Here is a 10,583-nt window from a genome sequence, read left to right as displayed (position 1 = left end):
CGACAACGCGACGCACAGCCCTCCCGCCAATCGTCACGGCGGCGCAGCTCGTGCGTCACCGGCTGAGCGAGCCCGGGATTGGCTGCGGTGGGTAAGCGTGGGTCCAATCAGCGAGCAGCGCGCGCAAGGGGCGCCGGGCCGAGCGGACCGGGAGACACGGAGGCTGCGCTGGGGTAAGAGCGGGGCGCGGGCAGAGAGCACCTGGACGCTTAGAAACCTCCGCCGGGCCTCGCAGGTGGCCGCTGGGGCCCCGCTGCCGGGACCCTTACCTCGGCGGGAGTTGTCTACCCGGCGTCCAGCCCTAGGAGCAGCCCCGCCCTCCAGCCCGGGTCGGGGGAAGATGCCCGGGGAGCCGGGAATTAAGGCAGCCGGTTAACTTGCGGGCCTGCCTTCGAGCTCCCGAGCTGTGTTGTCTGAGCTGCTCGATTGTCCCACACGGCGAAGAGGTGGTGAGCGCTTCTTACTGGTTTCCCGGGAGAGAGAGAGAGAGACAGAGGGAGGGAGAACGGGGCAGCCGGGCCAAGGAACCGAGGTGCCCCTCCTGGGACCCTTCACCCTTCCGCCGTCAGCCTGGTCTTCGTGGCCTTCCGGACTTCTTAAAAAAAAAAAAAATAAGTAAACAAAAAGGAAGGAAGAGAGAAAGGAAGAAAAAAATCGTGAAAGACACGTAACGTGATAACATGTACCGTTTTTTTATGCCCCCTTAAAATTGAGGTCTAATTGATGCATGACATAATGCAGTTGACCTTTGGTTGTTTTTTTTAAGATTTTACTTATTTATTCATGAGAGACAGCAAGGCAGAGACACAGGCAGAGGGAGAAGCAGGCTCCACGCAGGGAGCCCGACGCGGGACTCGATCCTGGGACTCCGGGGTCACGCCCTGGGCTACAGGCGGCGCTAAACCGCTGAGCCACGCGGGACTGCCCTGAGGTTGACCTTTGAGCGAGGGATGGATGAGCAGAGTGGTTAGGGGCGCAGAACCCCCCCCCCCGTCCCCGCCCAGTGGGAAATCTGCCTATAGTTTTGACCCCCCCCCCCAAAAAAAAGCTTTGCCAATACTGTTGGTCCAAAACCTTACCCATAACATAATCTGTTAACACATATTTTTTTTGTGTGCGTATTGTATACTCTTATTTTCTCCTCCATAAAGTCAAGCTGGAGACAAAATCATTAAAATCCTAAAGGAAGAAATCTACATTTATGTGTATATATTGGGGAGAGAAAAGATCCTTGTGTAAGTGGACCTGTGCAAGTTAGTTCAGTATTGTGTGGTTCAGGTGTCAGCCATGTTCGTTTCAGGTGGACAACGTGATGATTGGCTATTTATTTATTTACTTATTTATTTTGTCTCTACTTTTCAAAATCCCCATTTTTTCGTATTACTTAACTTCACTTCCCTGGTCTGTATCAATATTTTCTTTTGGAGGACAAGAAAGGAACTCAAGGTGGAACTTGATTCTTTACCATGGTGGAGAGCTCAGAGTACGAGTATTTTCAAAAAGAGCTCTAGTAGTGATTAGCAAGACATGGCATTCAACCTAAGTCGCAAGGTTGTAGAAATTAGTGGTAAAGAGTGTTTAAATCAATTAGGTTAGGTATGTGCCTGCTACCGCATTTTTCTTGCTCTGGAAGATTCATGTTTCTGTAAAAATGCAAAACCATACTTTTGAAACCACGCCCCGCACCTAGAAGTAAACTTTTGTTGTGTAAAAAAAAAGAAAAGAAAAATTCAAAAGATTCAAAAAAATCTTCAAAAAGATTTCAAAATGATGGCCACAGCAAGTCTAGGGAATAGTGAACAGCTATCACCGTGCACAGAGAATTTTTTTTTTCTTTCCCCTGCGAGGAGAGCTTTTGAGGTCTCCTGTCTTAGAAACTTTCAAACGCAGTATTAACCATAGTCATTCTGCTGCACGTCAGGTTGTCGTGACTTACTGTGTTACTAACTGCGAATTTGTGCTTTCTGGCCTCCTTCACCCATTTTGCCCTCTCCCCACTCTGCCTCTGGTAGCTACCGATCTGTTTTCTGTATCTACGAGCCTGGTTCTCTTTGTTTTTTATGTTTTCCCCCATCAAGATTACACATATAAGCGAGATGATACGGTAATTGTCTTCCTCTGTGTGACTTATTTCATTTAGTATAATGCCATTGAGGGCCAACCTTGTTACTGTGAATGGCAAGAGTTCATTCGTTGTTATGGTTGGATAATATTTCTGTGTGTGTATGTGTGTTCATACGTGCCATGTTTCCTTTATCCATTCATTTGTCTATGAATACTAAGGTTGTTTCCTTTTTTTAAAATAAATTTAAATTCTTCAACATTTTCTTTTTAATATTTTTATTTATTCATGAGAGACACAGAGAGAGAGAGAGGCAGAGACACAGGTAGAGGGAGAAGCAGGCCCCATGCAGGGAGCCCGACGCGGGACTCGATCCCAGAACCGCAGGATCATACCCTGGAGTAAAGGCAGGCGCTAAACCGCTGAGGCACCCAGCCTGCCCTGAGGTTGTTTATGTATCTTGGCTCTTGCAAAATAATGCTGCGGTTTGAACATGATGGGTGCATATATCTCTGAATTAGTGTTTTCGTTTTCTTCAAATAAATACCCAGAGGAGGGGTTCCTGGATCATATGGTGGTTCTTTTTTAAGTTTTTGAGGAACCTCCAAAATACTTTCCATAGTGACAGCTCAAATTTACATTCTCACCAATCATGCATAGTGGTGCCCTTTTCTCCATATCTTCATCAAGATTTATTATTTCTTGTCTTTTTGAATATAGCTGTTCTAACAGGTAGGAGGTGCTCATTGTAGTTTTGATTTGCATTTACCTGATGATTAGTGATGTTGAGTATCTTTGCTTGTACGCATTGGCTATCTTTCTTCTTTGGGAAAATACCTATTCAGAGCTTCCACCCAATTTTTACTCGAACTTTTTTTTTTTCTTTTGAGTGGTTTTAAGATTTTATTTATTCATTCATGAGAGACACACACACAGAGAGAGAGAGGCAGAGACACAGGGAGAAGGAGAAGCAGGCTCCATGCAGGGAGCCCGACGTGGGACTCAATCCCAGGTCTCCAGGATCACATCCTGGGATGAAGGCAGGTGCCAAACCGCTAAGCCCTCTGGGCTGCCCGAGTTCTAATATATTTTAAATATTAACCCTTTATTAGATATATGATTTTCAAATATTTTCTTCCATTCTATTTTCATTTTGTTGATGGTTTCCTTTGCTGTGCAGAAACTTTTTATATATACATATATATTTATGTATTTTTTAAAGGTTATATTTATTTATTCATGAGAGACAGAGAGAGAGAGAGGCAGAGACACAGGCAGAGAGAGAAGCAGGCTCCCTGTGGGGAGCCCAGGGCAGGACTGGATCCCGGCACTCCGGGGTCATGCCCTGACCCAAAGGCAGACGCTCACCTGCTGAGCCACCCAGGCGTCCCATTTTGCCAACATAACTTTTTAGTTTGCTGAATTCACACTTGTTTATTTTTTTCTTTTGTTGCCTTAGCTTTCAGTGTCAAATCCCTCCCCCAAAAATATCCCCAGAGAATCACTGCCTATTTTTTTAGGAGTCTTGTGGTTTCAGGTCTTATATTCAAGTCTTTACTACATCCTGAATTAATATTTATGTGAGGTGTCAGATAGTGGTCCTGTTTGGTTCTTTTGCATATGGCTATCCAGTTTTCCCAACACCATTTATTAAAGACACTGTTCTTTCCCGATTGTATATTACTGGCTCCCTTTGTTGTAGATTGACCATCTGTATGTGTGGGGTTTATTTCTGGGCTCTCTACTCGATTCCATTGATCTTAGAATTATATGGATACTTTCTATTAGTTTATGTCATGTATATTAGTCTTTTTCCAATAATAGCATGAGTTTAATTTGGTATTAGGTATTTTAAGTTTGCATAGCATAGTATCCTAAATAGAGCAATATTCTTCAATAAATGGGAATTGAAATACTGAGATGCTCAAAAGGTTGACTTGCTCTCTCTTTTCAGAAAGGTACATTTAAGGACACAAAATGCAGGAAAGAGAGAAAGTTGAACTCTTACATGTTTCTATTTATTTGTATTCTAATGCTACATTGAGTTGCCATTTCAGCTAGTTTGTTGAACATCTAGCCATACACTTGCACACACATAGAAATTTCACATTTCTTTTGCATACTCATAATGTATTTTGCTGATTAGTATTCTACAAAGTGTGGAAAGGTCAATTTGCTCTTAATTTTTAAGTTAAGGTATATTTACAACAAATACGTATATAATGTTTGACCTTTTTTGCTTAAAAATATTCTAAAATTGTTAATGATTATGGCTTTGTGAATTTAACTATATCTTTTATGTATAGCAAAGAAGATATTTAGTGCAAACATGTTTTAATATGGCATAAGTTATTTAGTTTTACTAGGCAACTTCAGATACTTAATAGTAATGTTAATAGTAATGACATAGCTCTTTATGTGCTAGGTATAGTTCTAAGAGCTTTATACATATTAACTCATTTAATTGTCATAACAACTTTATGGGGTAAGTAATATTATCATCATTATTTTACAGATAAGGAAACTGAGGCACAGTTTGACTTGCTCCAGGTCACACAGCTTGTAAGTATTGAAGCCAGGATTTAAACCTAGATGGTCTGATTTAGAGTTCACAAAAAGTTTTTTGGGTAATGCTGTAATAAGCATAACTAAATAGACTAAAGCAAGTGTATCTATGCATAGGATTATTCCTAGGAATAGAATTTCAGGGTCAGAAGATAATTGTATTTAAAATTTTGATAGGAAAAAAAATAAAAATAAAAAAAATAAAATTTTGATGGGTATTGCTTATTAACCTACAAAGTGACTGGTTACCAACAGTGCATGCCTCTTGTTCAACACTCTTATCAATATTCTTTTCTTTTCTTTTCTTTTTTTTTTAAGATTTTATTTATTTTTTCATGAGAGACACAGAAAGAGAGGCAGAGACACAGGCAGAGGGAGAAGGAGGCTCCTTGCAGGGAGCCCAATATGGGACTCGATCTTCCGACTAGGATCACACCCTGAGCCAAAGGCAGACGCCCAACTGCTGAGCCACTCAGCAGTTGTTGTTATTGTTTATTATGAAATTTTTCTTTCTTATTATGAAATTGTTTCTTTTTTTTAAAGTATTTTTTAAATTTTTTTATTATTATTTATTTATGATAGTCACAGAGAGAGAGAGAGAGAGAGAGGCAGAGACACAGGCAGAGGGAGAAGCAGGCTCCACGCACCGGGAGCCCGATGTGGGATTCGATCCCGGGTTTCCAGGATCGCGCCCTGGGCCAAAGGCAGGCACCAAACCGCTGCACCACCCAGGGATCCCATGAAATTGTTTCTTATGAAATTTTTCATTATTGCTAGTCTGGATGAAAAATAACTCTTGTTTATTTTGTGATTTTTTAAAAATATATATTTATATTTTTTAAGATATATTTGAGAGAGAGAGAGTGTGTATGTGAGGTGGGAGGTGGGGGGCAGAGGAAGAGAGAGAGAAAGTTTAGCAGATTCTGCACTCAGTGTGGAGCCTGATGTGGAGTCAATCTCCTGACCCTGAGATCAGGACCCAGGTGGAAACTAAGGGAGTGCTGCTTGACTAACTTTGCCACCCACGCCCGTTTGCATTGTTATGGCTTATAAGTAAGGTTAAGAAATGTGTTTTTCTATATTGAAAAGATATTTCTCATTTTTTAAATTCCCCTCCTATGTCCTTTGCCCGTTTCTATTGGAATGTTTTTGTTGTTTAGCTTTTTATTGCAAAGTAACATATAGATCAAAAAAACCTACTTAAATATAAATTTTATAAATTATTGTGAGGTAAATGCCTTTATCACCATGCAGATCAAGAAATAAAACTTTGATATTCACCTCACAAGTCTCTCATTTGGCACAAAATAGTCAGTTCTCTCCCCTGCCTTCTCTCTCTCCCTCCCTCCAATGGTAAGAGATGTCCTGACTCTTATGGTGATAACTTTTTTTAGTTTAGCTTTTTTTTTTTTTTTCCTTTTTTCTTCTTTTGGATTGAGCAAGTTGGCTCTATTATTCCCACAGTGGTGTTTTAGTAAAGAGGTGTTAGATTAAATTTTGACTTTTATTATTTTTTTTAATTTTAACTTTTTTTTTATAATTTTTTTTAATTTTTATTTATTTATGATAGTCACACAGAGAGAGAGAGAGGCAGAGACACAGGCAGAGGGAGAAGCAGGCTCCATGCACCGGGAGCCTGACGTGGGATTCGATCCCAGGTCTCCAGGATCGCGCCCTGGGCCAAAGGCAGGCGCCAAACCGCTGCGCCACCCAGGGATCCCTTTAATTTTAACTTTTAAATGATATCTTTATCCATGCAGAAGTTTAAGAATTTTTGTAGAGATTTTATTTAGTTTTGCCAGAAATATTTTTCCAGGGCAGCCCTGGTGGCTCAGTGGTTTAGTGTGCCTTTGGCCCAGGGTGTGATCCTGGAGTCCCAGGATCGAGTCCCACATCAGGCTCCGTGCATGGAGCCTGCTTCTCCCTCTGTCTGTGTCTCTGCCTTTCTCTCTGTGTCTCATGAATAAATAAATAAAATCTTAAAAAAAAAAAAAAAAGAAAGAAAGAAAGAAATTTTTTCCAGTCCAAGCAAAAAAAAAAAAAAAATGTCTCCATGTTTTCCTCATGTTCTGTTTTATCATTTCTGTTTTTGGATTTTTTGAGGAATGCCGGGGTAGTGTTAAGATTGAGGTATATATCTAGACTTATCCCCTATCCTCTGTCCCTGAATACTATGCAGTTAATTAAAAGGAATGAGTAAGTTCTTATAGAAGACCAAATTATACATGGAAAAAAAAAAAAGACAATTTGGCACATGAAATATCCTCTGATTTGGATTGTTCTTATATCCCTTTAATTTGGCTTGCCTCCGGGACGCCTGGGTGGCTCAGTTGGTTGAGTGTCTGCCTTCGGCTCAGGTCATGATCCTGGGGTTCTGGGATTGGAGCTGAATAGGGAGTCTTCTTCTCCCTTTCCCTGTCTCCCACCACCCTGGCTGGTGCTTTCTCTCACTATCTTTTTCTCTCTTTCTGAAATAACTAAAGTTAAAAAAAAAAAAAAAATTTGCATTGCCACCTCTGTTTTATCATAGGTCCATAAATGTGTGAGTCTGGAAAGGCTTTCTTTTTGTGTTCCATTGTTCAGTTTGCCTATCCATGTGCTAATTCCATGCTATAAGAATTAGTATAGTTTTATAATAAGTTTAACATCTGGTGGTAAAGCAAGTATTCTCATCTTCTTCATGAGAGTCTTGGCTGTTTTGGCCCCTTACCTTTCCATTATAAACTTTAGAATTAGCTTGTCACATGCCACAAAAACAAACAAAAGGTTTTAGAGTTTTGATTAAGATTTAATAGATCAACTTGAGGGAATTAACATCTTTACAGTATTGAGTTCTTCAGTCTGTGGACATGACATATCTCCTCAAAGTTACCTAAACCTCTCTGTTGGTAAGTCTGAATAAACGGTATGAAACTTAAGTTCCACATAATTATAAATATTTTGGTGGAGTGGATTATTCTGATTTGCATTCAGTGTTGTGGGATAGACCTCTTTGTTATTCTTTTTTGGCCTACTTCCTTAAATTTGTCCCAACTTTGAATTTCATGCTATCAAACCTACTGTTCCACCGGCAGCGATCATCCTGCAAGATTACATCATCCTCCTTCATTTCTTGAAGATTTTTAGCTCCGGCTCACTGCAGCCCTCCTCAGTACTGTCATACTTCATGGTGATTTTAATATCCATCTACAGCCTTTCTTTTTCTTGACTTTTTTTCCTGTAGTGATTATATTCTCCATCTTACAGTAGTTACTCATTCCTGTGGTTACTCATTCCTGAAAGACACTCATTCTTTCACTTTGTCTTTGTCTGCACCTTTGCTGCTACATTATAGAAGAAAACATAACCAAGGATCCCTGGTGGCTCAGCAGTTGAGCATCTGCCTTTGGCCCAGGGCGTGATCCCGGAGTCCCAGGATCAAGTCCCACATCGGGCTCCCTGCCTGGAGCCTGCTTCTCCCTCTGCCTGTGTCTCCGCCTCTCTCTCTCGCTCTGTCAGGAATAAATAAATAAAATCTTAAAAAAAAAAAAAAAAAAAGAAAACATAACCATATTTTAGTCTCACTTTAGATTGGTAACAATCTCAAGTGGGCCTTTAATGCTGCCTAGTTATCCTATTTTTTATTCTTTCCCATGATCTTTTATATCTATTTTATACATTTCTTAATGTATTTCTTAAATCTCCTGTGATTTTCCCCATTCTCATTCACAGCTGAGGACCCGAGTTACCAGAGAGAAAGGAGAAGCCGTCCAAATAGAACTTCAGTAAGATCCAATTAGCACATCTACTCGTGTACCTATATATGTGCCCCTAATGTTCTGCTTACCCTTCCATTAAAATGAATCAACTATATATGCTTTGATCTCAAGTCCACTTCTTTCCATGTATATTAAATCCCATTCTTGGGCAGCCCCGGTGGCTCAGCGGTTTAGCACCGCCTGCAGCCCGGGGTGTGATCCTGGAGACTCGGGATCGAGTCCCACATCCGGCTCCTTGCATGGAGCCTGTGTCTCTGCCTGTGTCTCTCTCTGTGTGTCTTTCATGAATAAATAAATAAAATCTTAAAAAAAAAATAAAATAAATCCCATTCTTCTTTCTTTCTTGCAACTCCTGCAAGAGAGAGAATCTCACTCAGACTCTTTGCTGAGCACAGAGCCTGATGTGGGGCTCGATCTTAAGACCCTGAGATATGACCTGAGCTGAAATCAAAAGTCAGACTCTCAACTGAGTGAGCTGCCCAGGTCACTCTCTACTGAAACTGCTTATAAAGGCTTTAAGTTTTGTGTGTTTTCTCCAATGAAATTACTGTGACAAATTATCACAAGACTTAGAGGTAAAAACAACGGTTTATAATGCTCAGCAATTCTTTGTGTCAAGAATTCAGACAGGATGTAGCAGGACAGCTTGTCTCTGTTCCACAATATGTAGGTCCTTGTTTAGAAGACTCAGAGTGTGAGGGTTGAATCATCAGAATGGTCTTGTGCATGTCTGATGGTTCATGTTAGCCTTGGGCTGGGAACCTCAGTTCCTTCCTATGTGGGTTTCCCCATTGGTCTCTTCATTTGTGCCAGTTTGGGCTTCCTTACAGCCTGGTATCTGTTTGTAAGGGTGAGTGCTCTGAGAGAAAGGTGTAAGTGCCATTGCCTTTTATGACCGTCTTAGAAGTCACTTCGATAGTATTCTATTCATAAAGGCTGTCAGAAACTCATAGGTTCACCGGGAGGATAAATAGGCTCTGCCTCTGAATAGGGAGTGAAATACTGCTGAAATATTGCTGTGACTGTTTTTGGAGAATACAGTCCTTTACCCATATTGCTAAGTAAATTGTCAGTTCTGCTTTTATCTTATTTGACCTATCTTATTTGATAATTTGATAATTCATCACTCCTTCCTTTAAAACCTTCATATTTTGAATTTGAGGACTTCATACTCTTTCATTTTCCTCTCACCATGTTGGGCACTTCCAGACTCTTTTATTGGTTCTTCCTCATTCTCTCCAGATCTGGAATTCTCATTTCTGTTTTTACACTCTTGCTTTTGTGATCTCACCCAGTCTCATGGCTTTAAATATCTTATATGGCGATGATACAAATTGTAGCTTGAAACTTTCCCTTCAACTCTATACATGTACAGTTGCTTAATCAGCATCTGCACTAATAGAGACCTTGAATTTATCAAGTCTGAAATTGAATTCCTAATCATCACTCCTCCATATCTTGCTGAATCTGTTTCTTCTACTGTGTTCTTTATCTCAGTAATCAGCTGGCAGCTCCATCTTTCCAATTGTTTAGGCCTAAACTTTTTTAATAATAAAAAATTTCTTGGATCATTGCAATGACTTTCTGTTTTTCCTGCTTCTGACCTAACTGGCTGTTGTTTTTGTTTGTTTGTTTGTTTTTAAATATTTTATTTATTCATAAAGAGAGAGACAGAGAGAGAGAGGCAGAGACACAGGCAGAGGGAGAAGCAGGCTCCATGCAGGGAGCCCGGTGTGGGACTCGATCCCAGGTCTCCAGGATCAGGCCCTGAGCTGCAGGTGGTGCTAAATCGCTGAGCCACCTGGCTGCCATAACTGGCTGTTGTTAACCAGAGTTGTACTATTAAAATATAATTCAAATTATATCATTCTCTGATTGAAAACCCTTTAATTGTTTATCATCTCAGCCTAAGTCCTTCAAATGGCCAACAAAGTCCACATGATCTCATCCCTATAATCTCTCTGACCCTATCTTGTGTTCTCTGCCTTACTTTGCTCCAATCATACTGGCTGCTTTATTGCTATAGGAACATGGCAGTCATATTCCTGCCCCAGGGCCTTTGCACTGGCAGTTCCCTGCCTGCAACCTCTTTCTCTAAATATCCTCATGTCTCACTTCCTTATCTCTTTCATGGTTTTTGCTCAGTTGTCAACTTATCAATGACCTTAAATAATCCCATTATGTAAAATTACATTACC

The 10,583-nt window shown here is 40.5% G+C and overlaps 1 protein-coding gene across 7 annotated transcripts in view; it reads left to right on the top strand.

Annotated features, from left to right (window-relative positions):
• Nucleotides 1–5: 5 nt before the first annotated feature.
• Nucleotides 6–10,583, top strand: part of CENPK (centromere protein K) — a 68,546-nt gene continuing 57,968 nt past the window's right edge. For 3 of the 7 annotated variants that reach the window (XM_072750064.1, XM_072750061.1, XM_072750065.1), the window contains exons 1-2: nucleotides 6–449; nucleotides 4,578–4,624. The gene's annotated coding sequence lies outside the window, so the exon portion shown is untranslated. Of the gene's footprint in view, nucleotides 450–4,577; nucleotides 4,625–8,338; nucleotides 8,392–10,583 lie in introns of all 7 variants that reach the window. The other 4 variants (XR_012000034.1, XM_072750062.1, XM_072750063.1 and 1 more) reach the window with 3 other exon arrangements.

Source organism: Vulpes vulpes, chromosome 2 (genome assembly GCF_048418805.1).
Source record: "Vulpes vulpes isolate BD-2025 chromosome 2, VulVul3, whole genome shotgun sequence".
NCBI classification, from domain to species: Eukaryota; Metazoa; Chordata; class Mammalia; order Carnivora; family Canidae; genus Vulpes; species Vulpes vulpes.
Note: the sequence above shows the minus strand (reverse complement) of the source record. Positions and strands in the feature narration are given on the sequence as shown.